We start from the raw sequence: 18332 nt of genomic DNA, 5'->3' as shown, positions 1-18332 counted from the left end.
GAATGTGCAGGAGGCAGCCGATCAATGATTCTCTCTCATCACTGATGTTTCTATCTCTCTCTCCCTTCTCCTCTGAAATAAATAAAAATATATTTTTTAAAAAAATACTTATATATAAAACAGGTCTTAAAAAGTCATTTAATATGGCTTGAGATCTAGTTTGAGGATCTTTTGCCCAAGTACACTGTATTCACTGACCATGAAGATGTTTAAACATAGCCAAATTCATTAGAAACTATTCCAAAAGAATTCTTTAAGTGTCAGTCTATTCCACACAAGTGTGTGGACTTTTAGTATATCTGTTGAATGAATGAATGAATGAATGAATGGGGCATATTTGAACCCTATAGTGGCTTGGCTAAATACTTAACAGTTCTCATAAGAACCACCAGGTGGCAGATATTTAGTCAAGAATGGCTGTTAACCAAGAGCAAAACTCAGATGATGAAATGTATAATAGCTTTTGTTCTCTCGATTCCTACTGTCTGAGTTCATTAAAATCAAAAAAATGTCGTGAGATGAACTGAAGAATATTTTTAGCCCTTTTGTCCTAGAAAAATAACTGTTTATTGAACTGGCTTATGAAATTGAATTTGAAAATGACAGTAACAAATACTCTTCTCTCAGCAAAGAAAAAATAATAACAACAAAAGGAGGATTTTTTGAGGCTAAGGCATAACTCTATAGGGATTTCTACTCCTCTCTCCCCGAAATCAGTAAAAGAAGGATTACAACCACAAAAGTCATTGTACTGTCACACAGAACTTGAAGAATCAAGGATTAAGATGGATGCCTTTCTATTTTGGTACATGGGACAAGTCTCAGTCTAGATAGCAGAAAGAAGGTATCTGAAATACAGCATCCCTGGCCACATATAGGATGAATCCATAAGCCCTCCGTAGACTTGGTTGCCTTAAGTGGGACACTGAGAAAAAGAGAGAGGTCACCCAAAGGAGACTTTCCAGAACAGAAATCAGGTCACATAGGGAACAGCTTCAGGAAATGGAGGTGCACAGTAGAAACATGTGAGAGAAGCCATCGAAGGCTCGCGTGGGGAAGTCAAACAAACGATTTTCGCTCAGAAGTAGGACAATTGAGTTACAGAGAGATGGAATTCTGCTTTTAAAAGGGAAAGATTTTTTCATAAGTGGGGCGGACCACCTAAGTCTAAGAGAACTCAGGCTTTCCTCAATGGACAGTTCCAGCAGAGGCTCAAGTCTAATTAAGTGTATTAAAACTCAGTCTCCCTCCAGAGACCACACTCAGAAACTGGGAGTCACACAGGAAAAGACACTGCACAGTGCCTGGGCCACAGCACATGTTCAATAGGCAGTACTTTTGGGTTTGTACTTTTCCTTTTTGTGAGTACCTTAAGTTGGACCACGTAACCTCACTTTTCTCCAGAAAATAAGTCTAACTTAATTTATTTATGTATATAACTATTTATACATGCTAATAATAAAGATTATAGTACTTAATATTCACAAATGTACTTTTCAGTTTATCAAATACACTCGTACATATTTATCTCATGTACTTAATACTCATGATGACCAGAGCATAATTCTTGACACAAAATAAGTACTCAGTAAGTCTTTGTGAGTCATCAATAATGACCCCTATTTTATATAAACTGAGGCTCAATGTATAAGTCCCCACAGTTTATATGTTGCAGAAATAGCAGTTTAATTGAAACTTTCTGAATCTTTTTCCTGTATTTAGTTTTTGCAAAGGTGCATTAGCATAAATGGAAAAATCCCTCTATATACATAAATACCAAAAAACAGCACATACGTGTGTGTGTGTGAGCGGGGGGGGGGGGGGGGGGGGGGGCGGCGGAGAGAGAGAGAGAGATCCATAAAAGCCAAACATATCGGGAAACTGTCCCAATTTAACACATATTACATTGATCTGCAGTTTGGCTTAAGAACGTTCCTGATGATGAGTTTTGCTACTCCCCAGAGAAGAACCATTTAGTTTCATAGAAGAGAGCCTTGCTGCTCCTGCCAAATATAAGTGAATATATGTATTTCCTACACATACTAGTACATGTGCACATACAGATGTTTCCCAATTAGTGAGCTATCAAACAGTGGTGCACTATCTCAACACTGGCGAGGACAAATGTGATACATGCAAGGAACTCTACAAAGAATATGCAGAGCAGTGTTAAAGTCACCCACACGGCTAAGGTTAATTAACGCTATTCTTGGAAATGTCAAGCAATCAGCAAGAACAGTATTAAATTGGGGTCACTGGGAGTTCCCCCTGCACTCAGCATGCTGAGTAGCCCATTATAGTATTCATAATAATCTGGGCCAGCCTGTAATGGCTTATATATTTATAGGCTAGCCAATGAAGTTTACAAATTCAAGTTTAATTCAAACTCAGACTTCCCTTTGTTTGGTTAATTTACTTGAAGCATTTGTTATTGGCCAGACATTATGTAGAGGGCTTTACGTGCATGATTTCGCTTAATAACTCAATATACATTTAATTGTAAGCTCCATTTACAGGTTTGGGAATCCAGAGAGGACAAATAACTGGAACCGGGTCACACAAGTGAGCCAGGCTTTGAACCCAGGCACTCTGACTCCTGAAACACCTAACCCTGCACACTCAGACTAGGCACCATGGAGAGGTACCATTCAGGTTCAGGGGAAGCACAAGCCTTGGGGGTCTGGGTCAGACAGCCCCGCCCTAAGAAAATGAAATGAGTTCCATACTGGGAAGCATTTCAGGTGGACAGTAGCACAATCAAAGCCCAGAGGAATGCTGGGGAGCAGGGGGAGCTTCTGAGCCAGTCTGATCGCAGGGAGAGTAGTATAGACAGACATCAAGAACCACAGACTAGAACAATATAGGGCCCCCGAGGAGGGGAAAGACTCTCAGAACAGAATACTTCAGTACACAAAAGCCTGATCCACACCCACCCTGGCCCTGGCACACAGCTCACTTCAGCAAGTCTTATCCCTGAAGAATAGTATTGTACCGAGGCAAAGGGAAGTAAACAGCAAAGGTTATCAGTTAGCATGTAATATTCAGGAACATCTACAATGAATGTACATTTCACTGCCAATAAAGAAATTATGTTCATGCTTTCATCCTCTCCCTCTCATTCATTCATTCTCTTTTTCTGTCTCTCTCTGTCTCTCTCTCTCACACACACATACACACACACCCCACTCCCCAAAACACATATTCATAGGATGCTCTCATATAAGATTGGACAACCCCTCATCAAGCCTTCATGGGGTGGACAATGAAATGGGCACATGTCATGGTCCTGACAGTGAGGTAGCTAGAGGTAGGGAGCTTGCTGAGGGAATGCCATTGATACAGGGCCAAAATTAACATGTTGATTCAGTCAGGAAGTCTCTGAGGTAGCATATAAATAAAGCTGACTTCCACCTGTGATTTTTAAGGATAATCCTGGAGCATGCTCAGACCCTGGCCACTACCTGGCAGAACGCTCCCATTGCATTTGCTTTTGTGCTCCGCTAACTGTACCTCTACAGGCCTCCTGAGAATCCCAGGAGCCTTGAAGCCTGACAGCCATCTTCTGAGGAAAGAAGCCCCCTAGTGGCCACCGAGCCACTCTTTTTTTTTTTTTTACAAAAACCAATTTATATGCATTTATTCATTCATTTTACTTTTAAATTAATTGTTTTGCCAGGGACTTGCAAGGAGTGAAGGCAGCTAAATTTGAACTGCAGATGAGAGAGTGTAGTTATTCGTAAGGTCATTGGTACAAACTTTTGTCATAGCAATACTCATTATACAATGGTGCTCAGATACTGCAGTCAGATAACTTCCTCGGGGAAATACAAATTAAGGGTGAGAAAAAGTACAGGAAAACACTAGATCAAGGTTGGATGGTGCCAAGTGCAATTTTCTCAGCACACACATAGTTGGGGACCTAGGACCAGGGAGAACTCAAGAGTCCATTTTCTGTCTCATATTCATTTAGCATGTATGATTAAGTCACTCCTCTGTGTCAGTCGCTTATTCAGGAGCTAAAGATATAACAGGAAAAAAAAAACAGGACCTCACCCTTATGGATGTTATATTCTAGTAGAGGTAAATACAACATCCATTAAACAAAGAAATACTTTCATTTTAGATGGTGGTTGAGTTCTATTATAAAAATATAAGAAGGTATTTAGCTAGGAGGAAGAGCCCCTTTAGAAATTGTGATTTGTGGAATTCTTCTAGAGAAAGCTATATTTGAACTAAGTGCTATAAAATATTTGACCATGTGAAATTATCTAGGGGTGGGGACATGGTTAACATATTGCAGCAGCAGCAAGAGGTCCAGCGTGAAAGAGTGTAATGAGAAAGGAGCATGGCAAAGGACAGAAAATTTGATGGATCCAGATTATGTAGGAACTTCTAGATCCTGGCAAGAAGTTTTGAATCAACTTCTGAACAAACTATAAAGCAACTAGAGGATTCGAAGCAGAGTGGTATCTGATTTCTTCAATGAAAAGTTTACCCTGGTGTCATATGGAAAATGTATGGCTGGGGGGAAGTGAAGCAGAAAATCCAGTTAGGAGGTCATACTTGGAAATCAGGCGATCAGCATAATATTAAAATGAGGTTGCTAGGAGTTTCTGACATATTCAGCATAATGAATGGCCCATTAGGATATTCATACTTTTTCCCCTAAAAACCAAGTATCTAAGAGTGTATATATTCTCAGGGTATTCTAGTAAATTTTACTGAGGCTAATTCTGAATCAAACATTATTCTTGTTTTTGCTTTTATTGTTGTTCTTAGGCCTTTGCCTTAATTTCCTTTAGCTGACAGATTTTCCAATGTGAGAAAACCAGGAATCGGTGTTTAAGTTTCAATATTACCCACCATTTGCCAGAGGACCTCGCACATCTCTCTAAGCCATTTTGGGTCTTAACCTTTTTTTTCCAAGAATGAATGACGCAAGCATAGGCTCTTCTGGCTCTGAAATTACACCATCGTTCAGATAACTGAAGTAATTAGCGCTTGGCCACAATTAGGTTTGTCATTTATTATTCAGAAGCCAGAGCTTTCTATATATCTTTCTGGATATTGTCAACTATCTGCTCATTGGGATTACATTATGTCTTTCTAGGCATCCAAATTTTAGATACTAGTATACCTAATGTCACTGAAATCCAGTTATAATAAGTCAGTAGCAAATGAGCAGAGTGAATTTCTAAAGCCCATGCAAATGGTTTTCTCTTCCAGAAATTCTCTTAAACATTTTCTTAAATATCCCTTTGTGGGCATAGTCTCTTTTTCTTTCTTTTAAATATATTTTTATTGATTTCAGAGAGGAAGGGAGAGGGAGAAAGAGATAGAAACAATCAATGATGAGAGAGAATCATTGATCGGTTACCTCCTGTACCCCTTCTACTGGGGATGGAGCCAGCAACATGGGTATGTGCCCTGAACGGGAATCGAACCAGTAACCTAATGGTTCTTGGGTTGATGCTCAACACTGAGTCACACCCAGCTGGGTGGCATATTCTCTTTTTCAATCACCAGGAGGACACTTCATGAGTATACATTTCTTGCCCTAGATTTATTAAACTCTAATTTTAGCAGCATTCCCCCTATGCCAACCTATAAAAAGGTCAAGTGAAGGAACTCAACTATCCCCCATTTCAATGTCCAGTTTACTCCTTTCCAAGCACAGTAGTTTGCACCTGGTGGACCTTCAAGACATAGAATTCGCATAATTGAACCAGCAGATCTTCTTTGTCTCTTGACCTATTTGTCCAATTTTGTGTAAATCTTCTACAAAAGTCTCCACTCCTATCTCGGACTCAAATTTTCCGGGATGATAGTTTGTCATTTTGAACCAAGCCACTTAAACTCTAGCTTGAATTGGTTACATAAATCCTTTACACAATTTTGACTCATCTATAATTAATCATCATAATAAAATTGTTAAATTCCATTTATTTCTAATGCCATAAATCTTTCATACCACATAATTTGTAGTATGATTACATGATTAGCTGAGTAGCATAATTAGCACATTCCAGAGACCTAGAGCATGACCTTGGATTGAATTCTGTTAGCCCTCCTTATCTCATTATCAGTAACTCCAATAGAGGATTAGAAAGGCTGTTGCTCATATATAAATCTTTTCCTTATGGCTCTTTTCCTGAGAGCCATTTATACAGGGAGAATCTCTCCTAATATGCTTTCTAGTTTCCCCTGCCTTTTCTTTTTTCTCTCAGGTTTAAGTGCAACTAAATAAAATGATAGTTAAATTGATTTAATTTAAATATACACATTTCACAAAATGTCTTTATATATATATATATATATATATATATATATATATATATATATATAATATATAAAAATTCCATATAAGAGACAATTATACACTCAGTGCAAACTGCTGCTTTTTTTTAAGGCTAGCCTGGAACAAGTACACTTTCACTTGCAATGCATTCTACTGGCCAAAGCCAGAGCTAACTTCATGGGCATATGATCTATGCAGCTGTGCATGCTTAGCAAAAGGCTCTGTGCTTGGTTTAATGATCTACTATTGCCAACTTGAAACTTTTAATAATATTTGAACAAAGGGCCCCCATATTTTCACTTTGTATTGGGCCCCACAAATTATGGATCTGATCTTGGTCAAAACAAGTCACAAGGCCAGCCCAGATTCTAGAGAAGGGGAGGTAGATGAGGAATCATACAGACAGATGGGTAATACATGGCCATACATCAGTCATGGGACAAGACATTTCCCTTCTGCTGCCTTAGTTTCCTAATGTACAAAATTATGGAGGAATAGAGCCTCCCTCATCAAGTTTTTAGCTGAATTAAATGGGATTTTTAGGGCTCAAAACAGAGTCTGAAACATTGGAAGTACTCAATATATTAATATTAACTCTCTTTAAGTCTTTAGTATATCTACTCCAATATATTTCTAGGCTAAAATAATTCTACCTTTGAAATTACCATATCAAGTTTTGAAAGATACTTCAAATTGCCCTTGAAAATTTTCATGGTGCCTATTTCTTCACATCCACTTCCATTTATCAAATTGCTTAATTTTTCCTGAATCTGATTAGTGATTTATTTTCATTTTAATTAATCCACATTGATTTAAATATCTTTTTATTTTTTAGTGTGTTCAAATATATTCTTGCCTTATGCATTGCCTTTATTTTTCTGTTGCCTTTATGACTTCTGTTTATTTTTCTATGAGTTATTTTCTGCTGTCTTATTAATTTGGAAAATTAATACCAAAAACACAAATAAAAAAGACATTATTCAAATGTTTTCTTTCAAAACCTAGAAAAGTTTATTCTTTGTCTCTTCTCTTTACATGTATAGTCATACAGGGGTTTTTATCAGGTGTTTGAATTTTTCATGTGATAAAATCTTCCTTCTGTTGATACTCTGCTATGAGTACATTTTTATTTTTATTTTGCTTTTAGGTTTTCGATCAATCTAGACCTTAGGGTATTATTGATGAAAGAGATGGGGCAGAAATCATGTAGATGTGGCTACTTCAGATAGAAGCTGGACAGCTGACATCTCCGAAGATGTGAGATGTGAGCTGACAATAACAGGATGAGAAAGACTCAGCCTCATGCAGAGGCAGAGGGAACAGGAGATGCAAAGACCCCAGAGATCTGTTCAGAATGAGCCCTAGAAGAGCAGCCAGTATGGCTGAGAAAGTGTCTGTGGAGAGAAATGCGCAGAGATTAGTTCTAAAGGAAACCTTCATCCGCACAGGCTTTGTATCCGTTCTATGACAGTGGCCTCTATTACAAGTGACCAATGTCAGATATGAACTCGGGGACTTCTAGAAAAGAGAATGTTGTTTGAGGCATGAATAAGATTGGCTTAGCAATTGGAGTCAAGGGAAAGGTGAAGGAAAGTTAGCGGAGTCTTCAAAATGAGAGAATTTTTTCTCTATCAAAAGCAAAAGTCATGAAGCAAAGACAAATGATGATATGTCCTATAAAATAACCTTATGAGAAGTAATTTATAAAGAGAAAAGGAAAAGGCTACACACAATGGCATATACAGAAAATTTTCCAAAACAACAAATGCTTTATGGGAGTACTATAAAAAATAGTACTAACTGAATAATTGCAAGGAATATAAAAATTATAATCTTTTTGATGAAAAGTTAAACAGCATTATTGTATGGCAGCCACTACTCTGGAGTATGTAGATATGCATGGTTTACATGTGTGTGAGAAGATGTGAGCATGTGTGCGTGTGTGTGAGGGAGTGTGTGTGTATGTGTGTGTGTGTTTCAAAGAAATTTCAGAATAATTATCACAGAGTCTCACTGACCTGTTCTCTAGCTTCTGAATTCCACCAGCATAGACAGACTCTCACAGAGGTGCACTGGGTGCTACTCACTGGGCTGCATCCTGGAATTCAGGGGTTTAATTAAGGTTAGACCATTGTGTGCAATAGTCACGCTTAATCTCCTAAATCAAAAGGTGTAACATACTACACTGTAGATTTTAAAGCAGAGTATTTCCTCCAAGAACAGTTGCTAAGTGACCAACGAAATACCAATGGGAGGAGTGGTGAACCCCTACAGGAGGCTGTAATGGGATTGTTAAGCTGCATTTTTTTAAAGGACGTTTCCTGGGAGCACAGCAACAGGAACCTTGGATCAGACTTCCTCTGCCCGTGAGCAGGGCCACTCCTTTCGATTATATCATGTGTGAGCATGTTCTTTAGTGCCCCATTGAACTTAGATATGGAGCTTGGGGAGGTGGACAGTCTTGAGGGATTGTATTCAATTCATGATGAGCAACATGCAGCATCCCTGGACCATTCCTGAGATCTAAACAGTCCCATCCTCCCAGTTCTGTGACTCCCTCACACATGCTGATTTAAACACGAAGTCTTGCTCTGTAGTCTCTACCATGTGGACCAGTCACTTTCCAATACCAGGGGGTTTTGTCATGCAACTTCTAATATATTTGATGAACTTTTTATATTATTATAATCATAATCCAGTCCCTGCTTCCCAAAGTTATATCCAAGTTGCCACAGTAGAGATTGGGAGTCCCCAAATCTGCAAATATCCACCTTCACACACTATACCCACGTACACGTACACACACACTTTTTTTTTTATAATGTCTGGATATTTCCAGAAGTGACTTGTTCTATTGATTATCTTTGGTTTTATCATATTAATTTTTAGAGGGTCACTTTAATTCTAAGATTTGGGAACCTCTGATATTACTTTAAACAGAGACCATGAGCTCTATGTAGAAGGCAGAGAACTGACCTGCAGATCACAGTCCCGGTCCAGCAGTGGGCAGGCCTGTGCTGGAGTGCATGTCCAAGGGCACTGGATGGACTTTTCAAGGTATTTACATAAATCGGCCCCAAATTGCAAATCAGTACATGTTACTCCTAGTTGAAGAAATGAGCCAGGGCCAGAATGACAAAAGGAGGAGAAAACATCAGGACCAAACAGTGAGGGAGGGCAGGAATGAGGAGATGTGTGAGGAACAAGCCCAGAAGTTGAATTTAAGATGGGCAGGCCAGATAAGCTGACAGAAGCTGTGATCAACATACGGCCACATAAGGGCTGTTTTCTCATCTGTCTGTGTTGGCTTGCATATCTAGGGTACAGGTCTGGCAAGTTATGAGAAGCACTCAGAAACACATAGCAGATGTTGTCTTAAAAATTAAGGATGTTATCCAGCCATTAGAAAGAAGGAAATCCTACCATTTGAAAAAAAAACATGGATGGACCTTGAGGGCGTTATGCTAAGTACAATAAGTCAGACAAAGACAAATACTATATGATCTCACTTTTATGTGGAATTTAAGAAAGCCAAACTCATAGAAACAGATAGTAGAATGGTGGTTATGAGGAGCTGAGAGGTGGGAGAAATGGGGAGATGTTAATCAAAGAGTATAAACACTCAGTTATAAGACAAAGAAATTCTGGGGATCTAATGTACAGCATGCTTATTATAGTTAATAATAATAATAATAATACTGTACTATATACTTGAAAGTTGCTAAGACAATAGATCTTAAATGCTCTCCCCACAAAAAAGAAATGGTGATTGTATGATGTGATGGAGGTGTTAGCTAATGCTGTGTTGGTGATAATTTTGCAATATATAAGTGTATCAAATCAACATGTTGTACACCTTAAACATACACAATGCTACATGTCAATTATATCTCAATAAAGCTGGAAAAATAAACAATGAAAAACTAAGGATATTGAAAGTGTGATATTTCTCAGTGTCCACTACTATAAAAACACAATGTTCATACTAAACCACGGCAAGGCCAACTTATTCTTCTGGGAACAGTCTTCACTACCTTCTCAGTCGAAGACTGGGCTGTCAGAGTGCCTGGTTTCCTCAGCCTCTCTGGTTAGAATGGGTCACATGGCCCTACCTGTGCCAATGTAAGTCCCTGACCTGGCACCGTTGGGAAGGGAGAGAAGGCTTTGGGAGCATGAGGCCAAGACTAGCAGAAGCTTATTTCCCCGCTGCTCTTAGAAAACATTTCCTCTATAGAAGCACAAGAGATCCTCACACACAGCGTAAAGAACAGAAATAAAGACAAAAGCCCTGAAGCCCAGGCAAGGGGGATGTGGTACTTACCCAGGACAGTCTGAGGTAACAGGAGGAGAACATCATGGCTGAAGCATCTTCAAGTTTATATCTGGAAAGTGTTTCATGCCATTCTGAAGAGATCATCAGGTGGATGAAAAATCAGAGAACAGAGTTTGTGAGCTGGAAGACCGAAGGGAGGGAAGGTTCAGTGTGCGGTTCTGAACAGATGCTGTGGTGGGGAGAGGGTTGCACACCCTTTTTCTGTGCACTCCTTGTACTCACAGGGAGCATAGATACCCCCACCCTCAGTGCATCCTGGGGGAGGAGGGGAAACCAAGTGTGAAATAAGAGGGAAAGAAACCTCTCTGGGTCAAACCCAGAGCTTCCAAAGTTCTGCCTGACTCACATTTTTACTCACACTTTTCGCTGGAAGAGCCAACTGTCAGAGAAAAGAACTGGGCTTAGAAGCTGGACATGAAACCCTCAGCTCTTTGATTTCCCTGAAGATCAGTGACACAAAGACAAAGAACAGGGTGAGAGGAGTCATCCCGTTATTCTTTAGAGGAGTCACCAGCTAACAGTGGCAGCAGCCCCTTCTTAGCCACTGTGCTCAAATGGCCAACCACTTGACATTGACATTAAACATTGTTTCTCCAACTCCAGGCACAGAAAGCCTTTAGGTTTCCTTCAAGGCTTCCTGTGTGTCAGCCCGAGCCACTTAGTGTCATTGAGACTAGCGTCACTCCTCCAGGTGCAGCTGGGGCTAGGGCCCCCTGCCTGCTTTGTGCATAGGACCCAAACTCCATTCTCCTCCCAGATTGGGAAGAAATGCCCCCTCTCTTACGACCCAGGCTCTTTCCCTTTACGTTACCCAATCTCACACCTGGGGAGACTGCTATATGAGTTTAGACTTTCACAAATAGGTAGAATGATTAATATTCTTCAACTTCTCTCTTATACTCTGAAAAAAAAACAACAACCATGAGGTAGGAAAATTAAGGATCTGGCAACCTCCCTGAAACAGAAGTGGGAAAATACAGGAAACATGCCAGACATAGCTCTAATTTGGCATGGTTCTCTACAGCAGAAAAAGTAAAACCCAATTAATATGTCAAGAAATAATCACACTGCATGGACTAATCTATATCCCATTTAAACTTCACATTGAATGTTAAGCTAAAATGTGATAAATGTTAAGTGTATTCAGGCCACCCCCACATCTCTAGGAGATGTCTGGTGGAAAAGTTTGCGAAGCACTGAAGTAGGCCAGCGTCCTGCTTTTGTAGGTGAGGGAAACGAGGCCCAGCCACGTGCCCAGGGGTTACACAGATCATTAATGGCAGATCCAGGTCACCATAGAGTGGCTAGAGGCCTCAGAGTTTGTGATGAGCTTGGGAAAATCACACCACTCACTTCCGTCTATCAAGGAGGCCCCTGGAGCCCAGATTGCTGAACATAAGGGACTCCTCCCCTTCCCCAGGGCCCTGCTGCTGTTGGCTTAGTCTTTATAGTTGTATCACCTGTTCCATCCATTGCACTGACACAGGAGACCAGGCCTGCTGTAGTTAGAAATGATTATTCACCGTTCCCTTAGCCACCAGGACAACCCTTTAATTTTTTTAAAATATATTTTATTGATTTTTTACAGAGAGGAAGGGAGAGAGAGATAGAGAGTTAGAAACATCGATGAGAGAGAAACATCGATCAGCCGCCTCCTGCACATCTCCTACTGGGGATGTGCCTGCAACCCAGGTACATGCCCTTGACCGGAATCGAACCTGGGACCTTTCAGTCCGCAGGCCAACGCTCTATCCACTGAGCCAAACCGGTTTCGGCACAACCCTTTAATTCTTATACCCATCATTATCTCAGTCCTCACTGGATGTCCAAGCCATCCACTTAATCCATGAACACCAGGACATTTTCCTCAAAGGATTCTGTACATTCATAACCTACCACAAAGTTCCACTCCTTTCCAAGCTCTCAAACCTTTCCATCATGATCTCTCGAATACTCCAACTGGTATCAATATAATTCTCTACTTTCTCGACCTCTTCGTTTTTCTTCACCTAAAACTCACTGACACCTGACCCACTCTAAGAGGATTGTTTCTTTGGGAACCCTTCAAGTGGTGACTATTTTTCTCTTTCCCAACCCAACTGCCATAGGCTTAGCGGAGGGTTAGGTACTTTCATTAATGTTTATTGCTTAATTATTTATCTTCCCTTTTACCCAAGACCCACAGTGAAATCTCTTTCAATGCACATGGCACCAGACCATACAATCCACTGCCCTTTTGCTTTGGTCTGAGTATTTGTGCTTCCCCAAAATTCAGATGTTGAAACCCTAATGCCTGATGTGATGGTATGAGGAGGTGGGGCCTTTGGGCAGTGCTTAAACTGGGAGTATGGAGCCCTTAAGAGTGGGATTAGTGCCTTTACACAAAAGATTTCACAGAACTGGCTAGCCCCTTCTACCGGGTTACAGAGCAAACAAATTTGCAGTCTGCAACCCAAAAGAGAGCCCTAACCAAAACCCAACTGTTTTAGCACCCCAATCTTGGAATTCCACACTCTGGGACTGTAAGAAATAAATTTATGTTGTTTATAAGTCACCCACTTTGTAGTATTTTCCTATAGCAGCCTGAGTAGACTAAGACATTTCGTTGTGGTGGTCTTTTCCTGACTCCTGGTCACTCCCTTCAATGGAAGATTTTAGAAAGTGGCACATTACTAACATTACTATTTTTATTACTACTACTAGAGGCCCGGTGCACAAAATTCGCATGGATAGGGTTCCTAGGCCTGGCCAGCAATCAGGGCCAACCGGGGCTTTCCGGCTGCCGGCCAGGGCCTCCTTTCCTTCTATGCCACCCCCTGTTGGTCAATGCATGTTATAGCAAGTGATCAGTCTCCCAGTCAAACTCCCACAGGGACAATTTGCATATTAGGCTTTTATATAGAGAGATTATTTTTATGGTTTATATATCCCATCAAAATAACAAATTCACAAAACCATGGGAGGGAAGGAAAGAGTCCAGGAGACAGCGAAAGAGAGAGAGAATAAGAGACAGAGAGAGAAAGAGAGAGAGAGAGAGAGAGAGAGAGAGAGAGAGAGAGAGAGAGAGAAAGAGAGAGAAATGAGAATGGAGGATAAACAAGAAGTACCTTAATTGACAGAACAGAGAAGACTAAATATGTCTTGAGCTGGTGGCAGTGGCAGCTGGGGTATGAAAACAATAGAAGCAATATGACTTCTGCCACAGCTTCACCCTACCTTAAAATGCACACAGATTTATTGCACCAGGTACTTTTGAAGTCAGGGAAGTCAGATGGAGTAATAAACAGTAAACGTAGCTGAAAAGATGATCAAGAGCAGTGAGGAATCTGGATTTCTTCATTTGCCCTACAAATCCAAGTGACTTGTCCTTTCCCACTTTGGAAGAAGCCTGAATGTTTACTCTCTCAAGATCTTAAGTGAATAAGGGTTGTGCCTTGAGAATATGAAGCACAAGGAAGGCTAGAGATGACATTCCAATAATGAAAGCAAGAGTTTAGTGACAATTTGCCTGTTGAAAAGTGAGCCCCCGGTTTCCTTTTCCTATTCAAACCCTGGAAGAGAACTTTATGTAGCATTCACAAACAAGAGATTAAAATATTCCTTTCTGGGGAAACTAGCCAGACAAAGATAAGAAAAGTCTCAAAGACCTGCAGCCATTGACCGTGGGTTGTCTGACAAATAAATGGCCATGTCTCTGCCTGATCAATTTACAATGAAGTGCATCAGTTGACAAGTGTTACTGCTCCACTGCTATGACCATCCCCCCAAAACACACACAGTCAGTTTTCATATATCAATAATGTATGCTGCTAAGAACCAGAGATGACCAGGCATTTGAGAAAACGTTTACTATAAAGACCAGAGATAAAGTCCAAACAACAGAAAGGAAAATGGGAAAAAAATAATGCTATGAGTAGAAAAAAACATAAGAAGAATTAGTTAATATCACCAAGTGATAAAATGAAAAATATTGCTTCCATTACATTGCAAGAGGGTATAATAAAAATGAAGACTCTAAAGAAAAAGAAATAGTCTAGATAAAAATGATACTAGCATAAATTAAAAGTGCAATAGGCATATTTAGAGATAAGTTAAAAAAGCAGAACATTAAAAAAAAAAATCTCACCTTAGCTGGTTTGGCTCAATGAATAGAGCATCGACCTGTGGACTGAAGGGTCCCAGGTTCGATTCCAGTCAAGAGCACATGCCTGGGTTGTGGGCTCAATCCCCAGTAGGGGGTGTGCAGGAAGCAGCCAATCAATGATTCTCTCTCATCATTAATGTTTCTATCTCTCTCTCCCTCTTCCTTCCTCTCTGAAATCAATAAAAATATGTATTTTTAAAAGATAATCTCTTTAATCACATTTGAAGAAAAAAATTAAAGATGTGTCTAATATCTCTGTCTCTTAAGGATATAGTAATAAATGCATTACATACACACATACACACACACACACACACACACACACACAGCATACAGTAAACTAAAGACCAAGCTCTGGATAACAATTACATTAGAAAAATTATTAAGTCATTCATTAATAATGCTACTGATTATATTTAAATATTAAAAGCCAATTTTATAATAATTTTTCTGCTGTTTCTCCAATGACCTTTAGTATAATCATACTTGTCTACCAGTGTACTAGTGTACTTAGTGCTTGGTAAACTGTATTCTTCATATTTCCACGTTGATGGTAGAATGGTTACAGTAATGGAGTTGAAAGCCAATTTCCCTTTATACATGTCTAATGGAAGCAAAAGGCTTTCATCAATCAAATTACAATTCTATAGCTCTGTGCTGTATACCTTAGAGTAAATATATGTTAAATATTATTTTCATGTCAGATTCATTATTTTATGTTTGCTTATCTTATTTTAGAGAAAGATTTCAACTCAAAAGCAATGTGAACAATTAGACATTTACTTATTTATAAATAGATATCATCATCTTACTGCTGTCCATTTAGCAGTTTAAAAGAAATTGTGGGTATTGCCATTCATTTAATAATAGAATTAACAGAACTACTGGTATGGAAAAAGTTATAGAGAAGACAAATGAGGTATTGGTGAAGCAATTGCTCCCTTGTGGGTTAACCATTAAAGACCATAAGCCAATGAGCTGTGAGAAAGTTGGCTGTTAATGCTTCTTGAGGCACTAAATTTGCATGTGATATAAACATCCTATTTGTAGCATATGATTGCTGGAGGCTCTATGAGCCATTTGAATGGCAAAGAGTTAATATATTACTTTCTGTCCTTTGGTTTTATTCTTGTGGTATTTGTCAGAAAAGTTTAATTGCTCCAATGTTCTTTTAAATAATTAAAATGCTTGTTTGCTATATTTTCCCCTTGATAGAAGAAATGGCTCAAAATAATTCATCTTGTAGTTGAGTAATAACCATGACTTTGTGTTACATGAACATAAATAGTTTGAAAAGTGTTTTAAATGCTCTCTCAATTAAATTCAAATGGTTAAGTGGAGAATATTTATTGGTATGGGACAAACACATTCTACTAACAATTTCTCACACTCTGTTCTCAATTTTATTTTCTTCTAAGAATATCATCATCAGTTATCAAATCTGAAATTCTTGAAAGTTCAGATGTCATGTTGAACCAAAGTGGGGGTTTTTTCTGAGAATCAACTCTCCTTGGCAAACATGACAGATACTGAGTAAAGTCCTGGAGGGCAGGGAAGCCATCTCTAGTCACTGTAGCATCATCTCATGGTTGGCGGCCACAGTGCAGATTTAATGATTCCCAATAAAATGACTAAGACAGGTTTTCTTGAAACACACCATGTGACAGCTCACTGGGGATCAGGATAATCACCAGAGAAGTGCTCACAGACTTGAGTTCTATATACACAGGTCATCATATTGCTTGTCATCTTCTAAAACAGTGGTTCTCAACCTTCTGGCCCTTTAAATCCAGTTCCTCATATTGTGACCCAACCATAAAATTATTTTCATTGCTACTTCATAACTGTAATGTTGCTACTGTTATAAATCATAATGTAAATATCTGATATGCAGGATGGTCATAGGTGACCCCTGTGAAAGGGTCGTTCGGCCACCAAACGGGTCGCGACCCACAGGTTGAGAACCATTGTTCTAAAGGATTTTTCTTCTTAAATCATCCTCTATCCATGATGGTGTCAACAAATTACCATGACCACTTACTATCTAGAATCTATCTTTCCAGGGATATATTGTAAGGACTGAACTTCATTTACCTATCATTCATTAATTCAAAATTATTGAGTGCCCTCTCTTTGCCAAGCATTGTTCTAGGTTCTCAGAAAAAAAACAAAGACCCCCACCCCACTGTGGTGCTTACACCAGAATGAGTACAAATGGACCAAATTTACCGTATGTCTAGGTTTTTAACAGTTATATATCAATTAACAAATGCCTGAACAACATGCATTTTAATCTTCTTACCTTAAAAAATATATGCCTTTATGATATTCATGTTCAAATTTAAAATTCTTAAACTCCTTGAAATTCCCACTAGAACATGTTTTTGTGAAAAGGAGAGACAGCCCCCAGCCTCTGGCTTCCAATAGATGCCTTACCTTCACCTATTCCCCTCACTCCCTCCTTCCTTCTGGCTGCAAAGGTCTTCCTGCAACTTGTGTGGATCCTCCAGGAATTCTCTAAGCCTATCCAAGCTGAGTCTACATTTTCTGAAAGCAACTCTGGAGTATAGGGCACACTCAGAAAGAGGCCCACTCAGAAAGAGGTCGCTTAATAGAGAAATTCTAAGGTCCTTGATATCCAGAGTGGTCTAGACAGGGACTTAGTTCTCTGGATGAGCAGATCCTTCCATTCCCCCCACCAAGGACCACCTTCTCCTGTAATTCCAGTATGTAGAGCCTGACTGGGCAAACCATGAGGGTGAACCAAAAGGATCATCTGCCTGTCACAACTGCCAGCTTGGCTGACTTAGGATCTCATAATAATGGAATTATTAAATTAGGTTGTTGATTTGAGATCGTCTTTTATAATATAAGCTGTCATGGTTAGAACTATGCCCCCCCCCCAAATTCATATATTGAAGTTCTAACCTTCAGAATCTTAAAATGTGATCTTATTTGGAAATAAGGTCTTTGTAATTGTAATTAGTTACGTTAGGATGAAATCATTCTGGGATAGGGTGGATCCCTAATCCAATATGATGGTGTCCTTGTAAAGGGAGAAATTTGAACACATACATGCACACAGGAAAAATGCCATAGGAACACAAAGATGACCATCTACAAGCCAAGAAGAGAAGCCTGAAACAGATCCTTTTCATGCGGCTCTCAGAAAGAACCAACCTTGTCAACACCATGATTTTATACTTCTAGCCTTTAGAGCAGTGAGACAATAAATTTCTGTTGTTTAAGCCACTTGGTTTGTGGTACTTTTTTATGGTAATCCTACCAAACTGGAACATTTTAATGCTATTGATTTCCCTCTCATGTACTGCATTAGCTGTATCTCACCAATTTTGTTATTTGGTATTTTCATTTTTGTTTCATCAAAATATTTTCTGCTCCTAGAGAATTTCTTCTTTGATCCTTGGGATTATTTAGAAATATGCCAATTAATTTCCAAATATTAGGAGTTCTTCATTTAACTTTGTTATTTAATGATTCATTCCATTGAAGTTAGAGAACAAAATTTATAAGATTTCAATTCTTTAACTTTTTTA

The sequence above is a fragment of the Myotis yumanensis genome, unplaced genomic scaffold (genome assembly GCF_028538775.1).
Source record: "Myotis yumanensis isolate MYYU_CA2020_CCGP unplaced genomic scaffold, mMyoYum1.0.hap1 SCAF_14, whole genome shotgun sequence".
In the NCBI taxonomy this organism is placed as follows: domain Eukaryota; kingdom Metazoa; phylum Chordata; class Mammalia; order Chiroptera; family Vespertilionidae; genus Myotis; species Myotis yumanensis.
Note: the sequence above shows the minus strand (reverse complement) of the source record.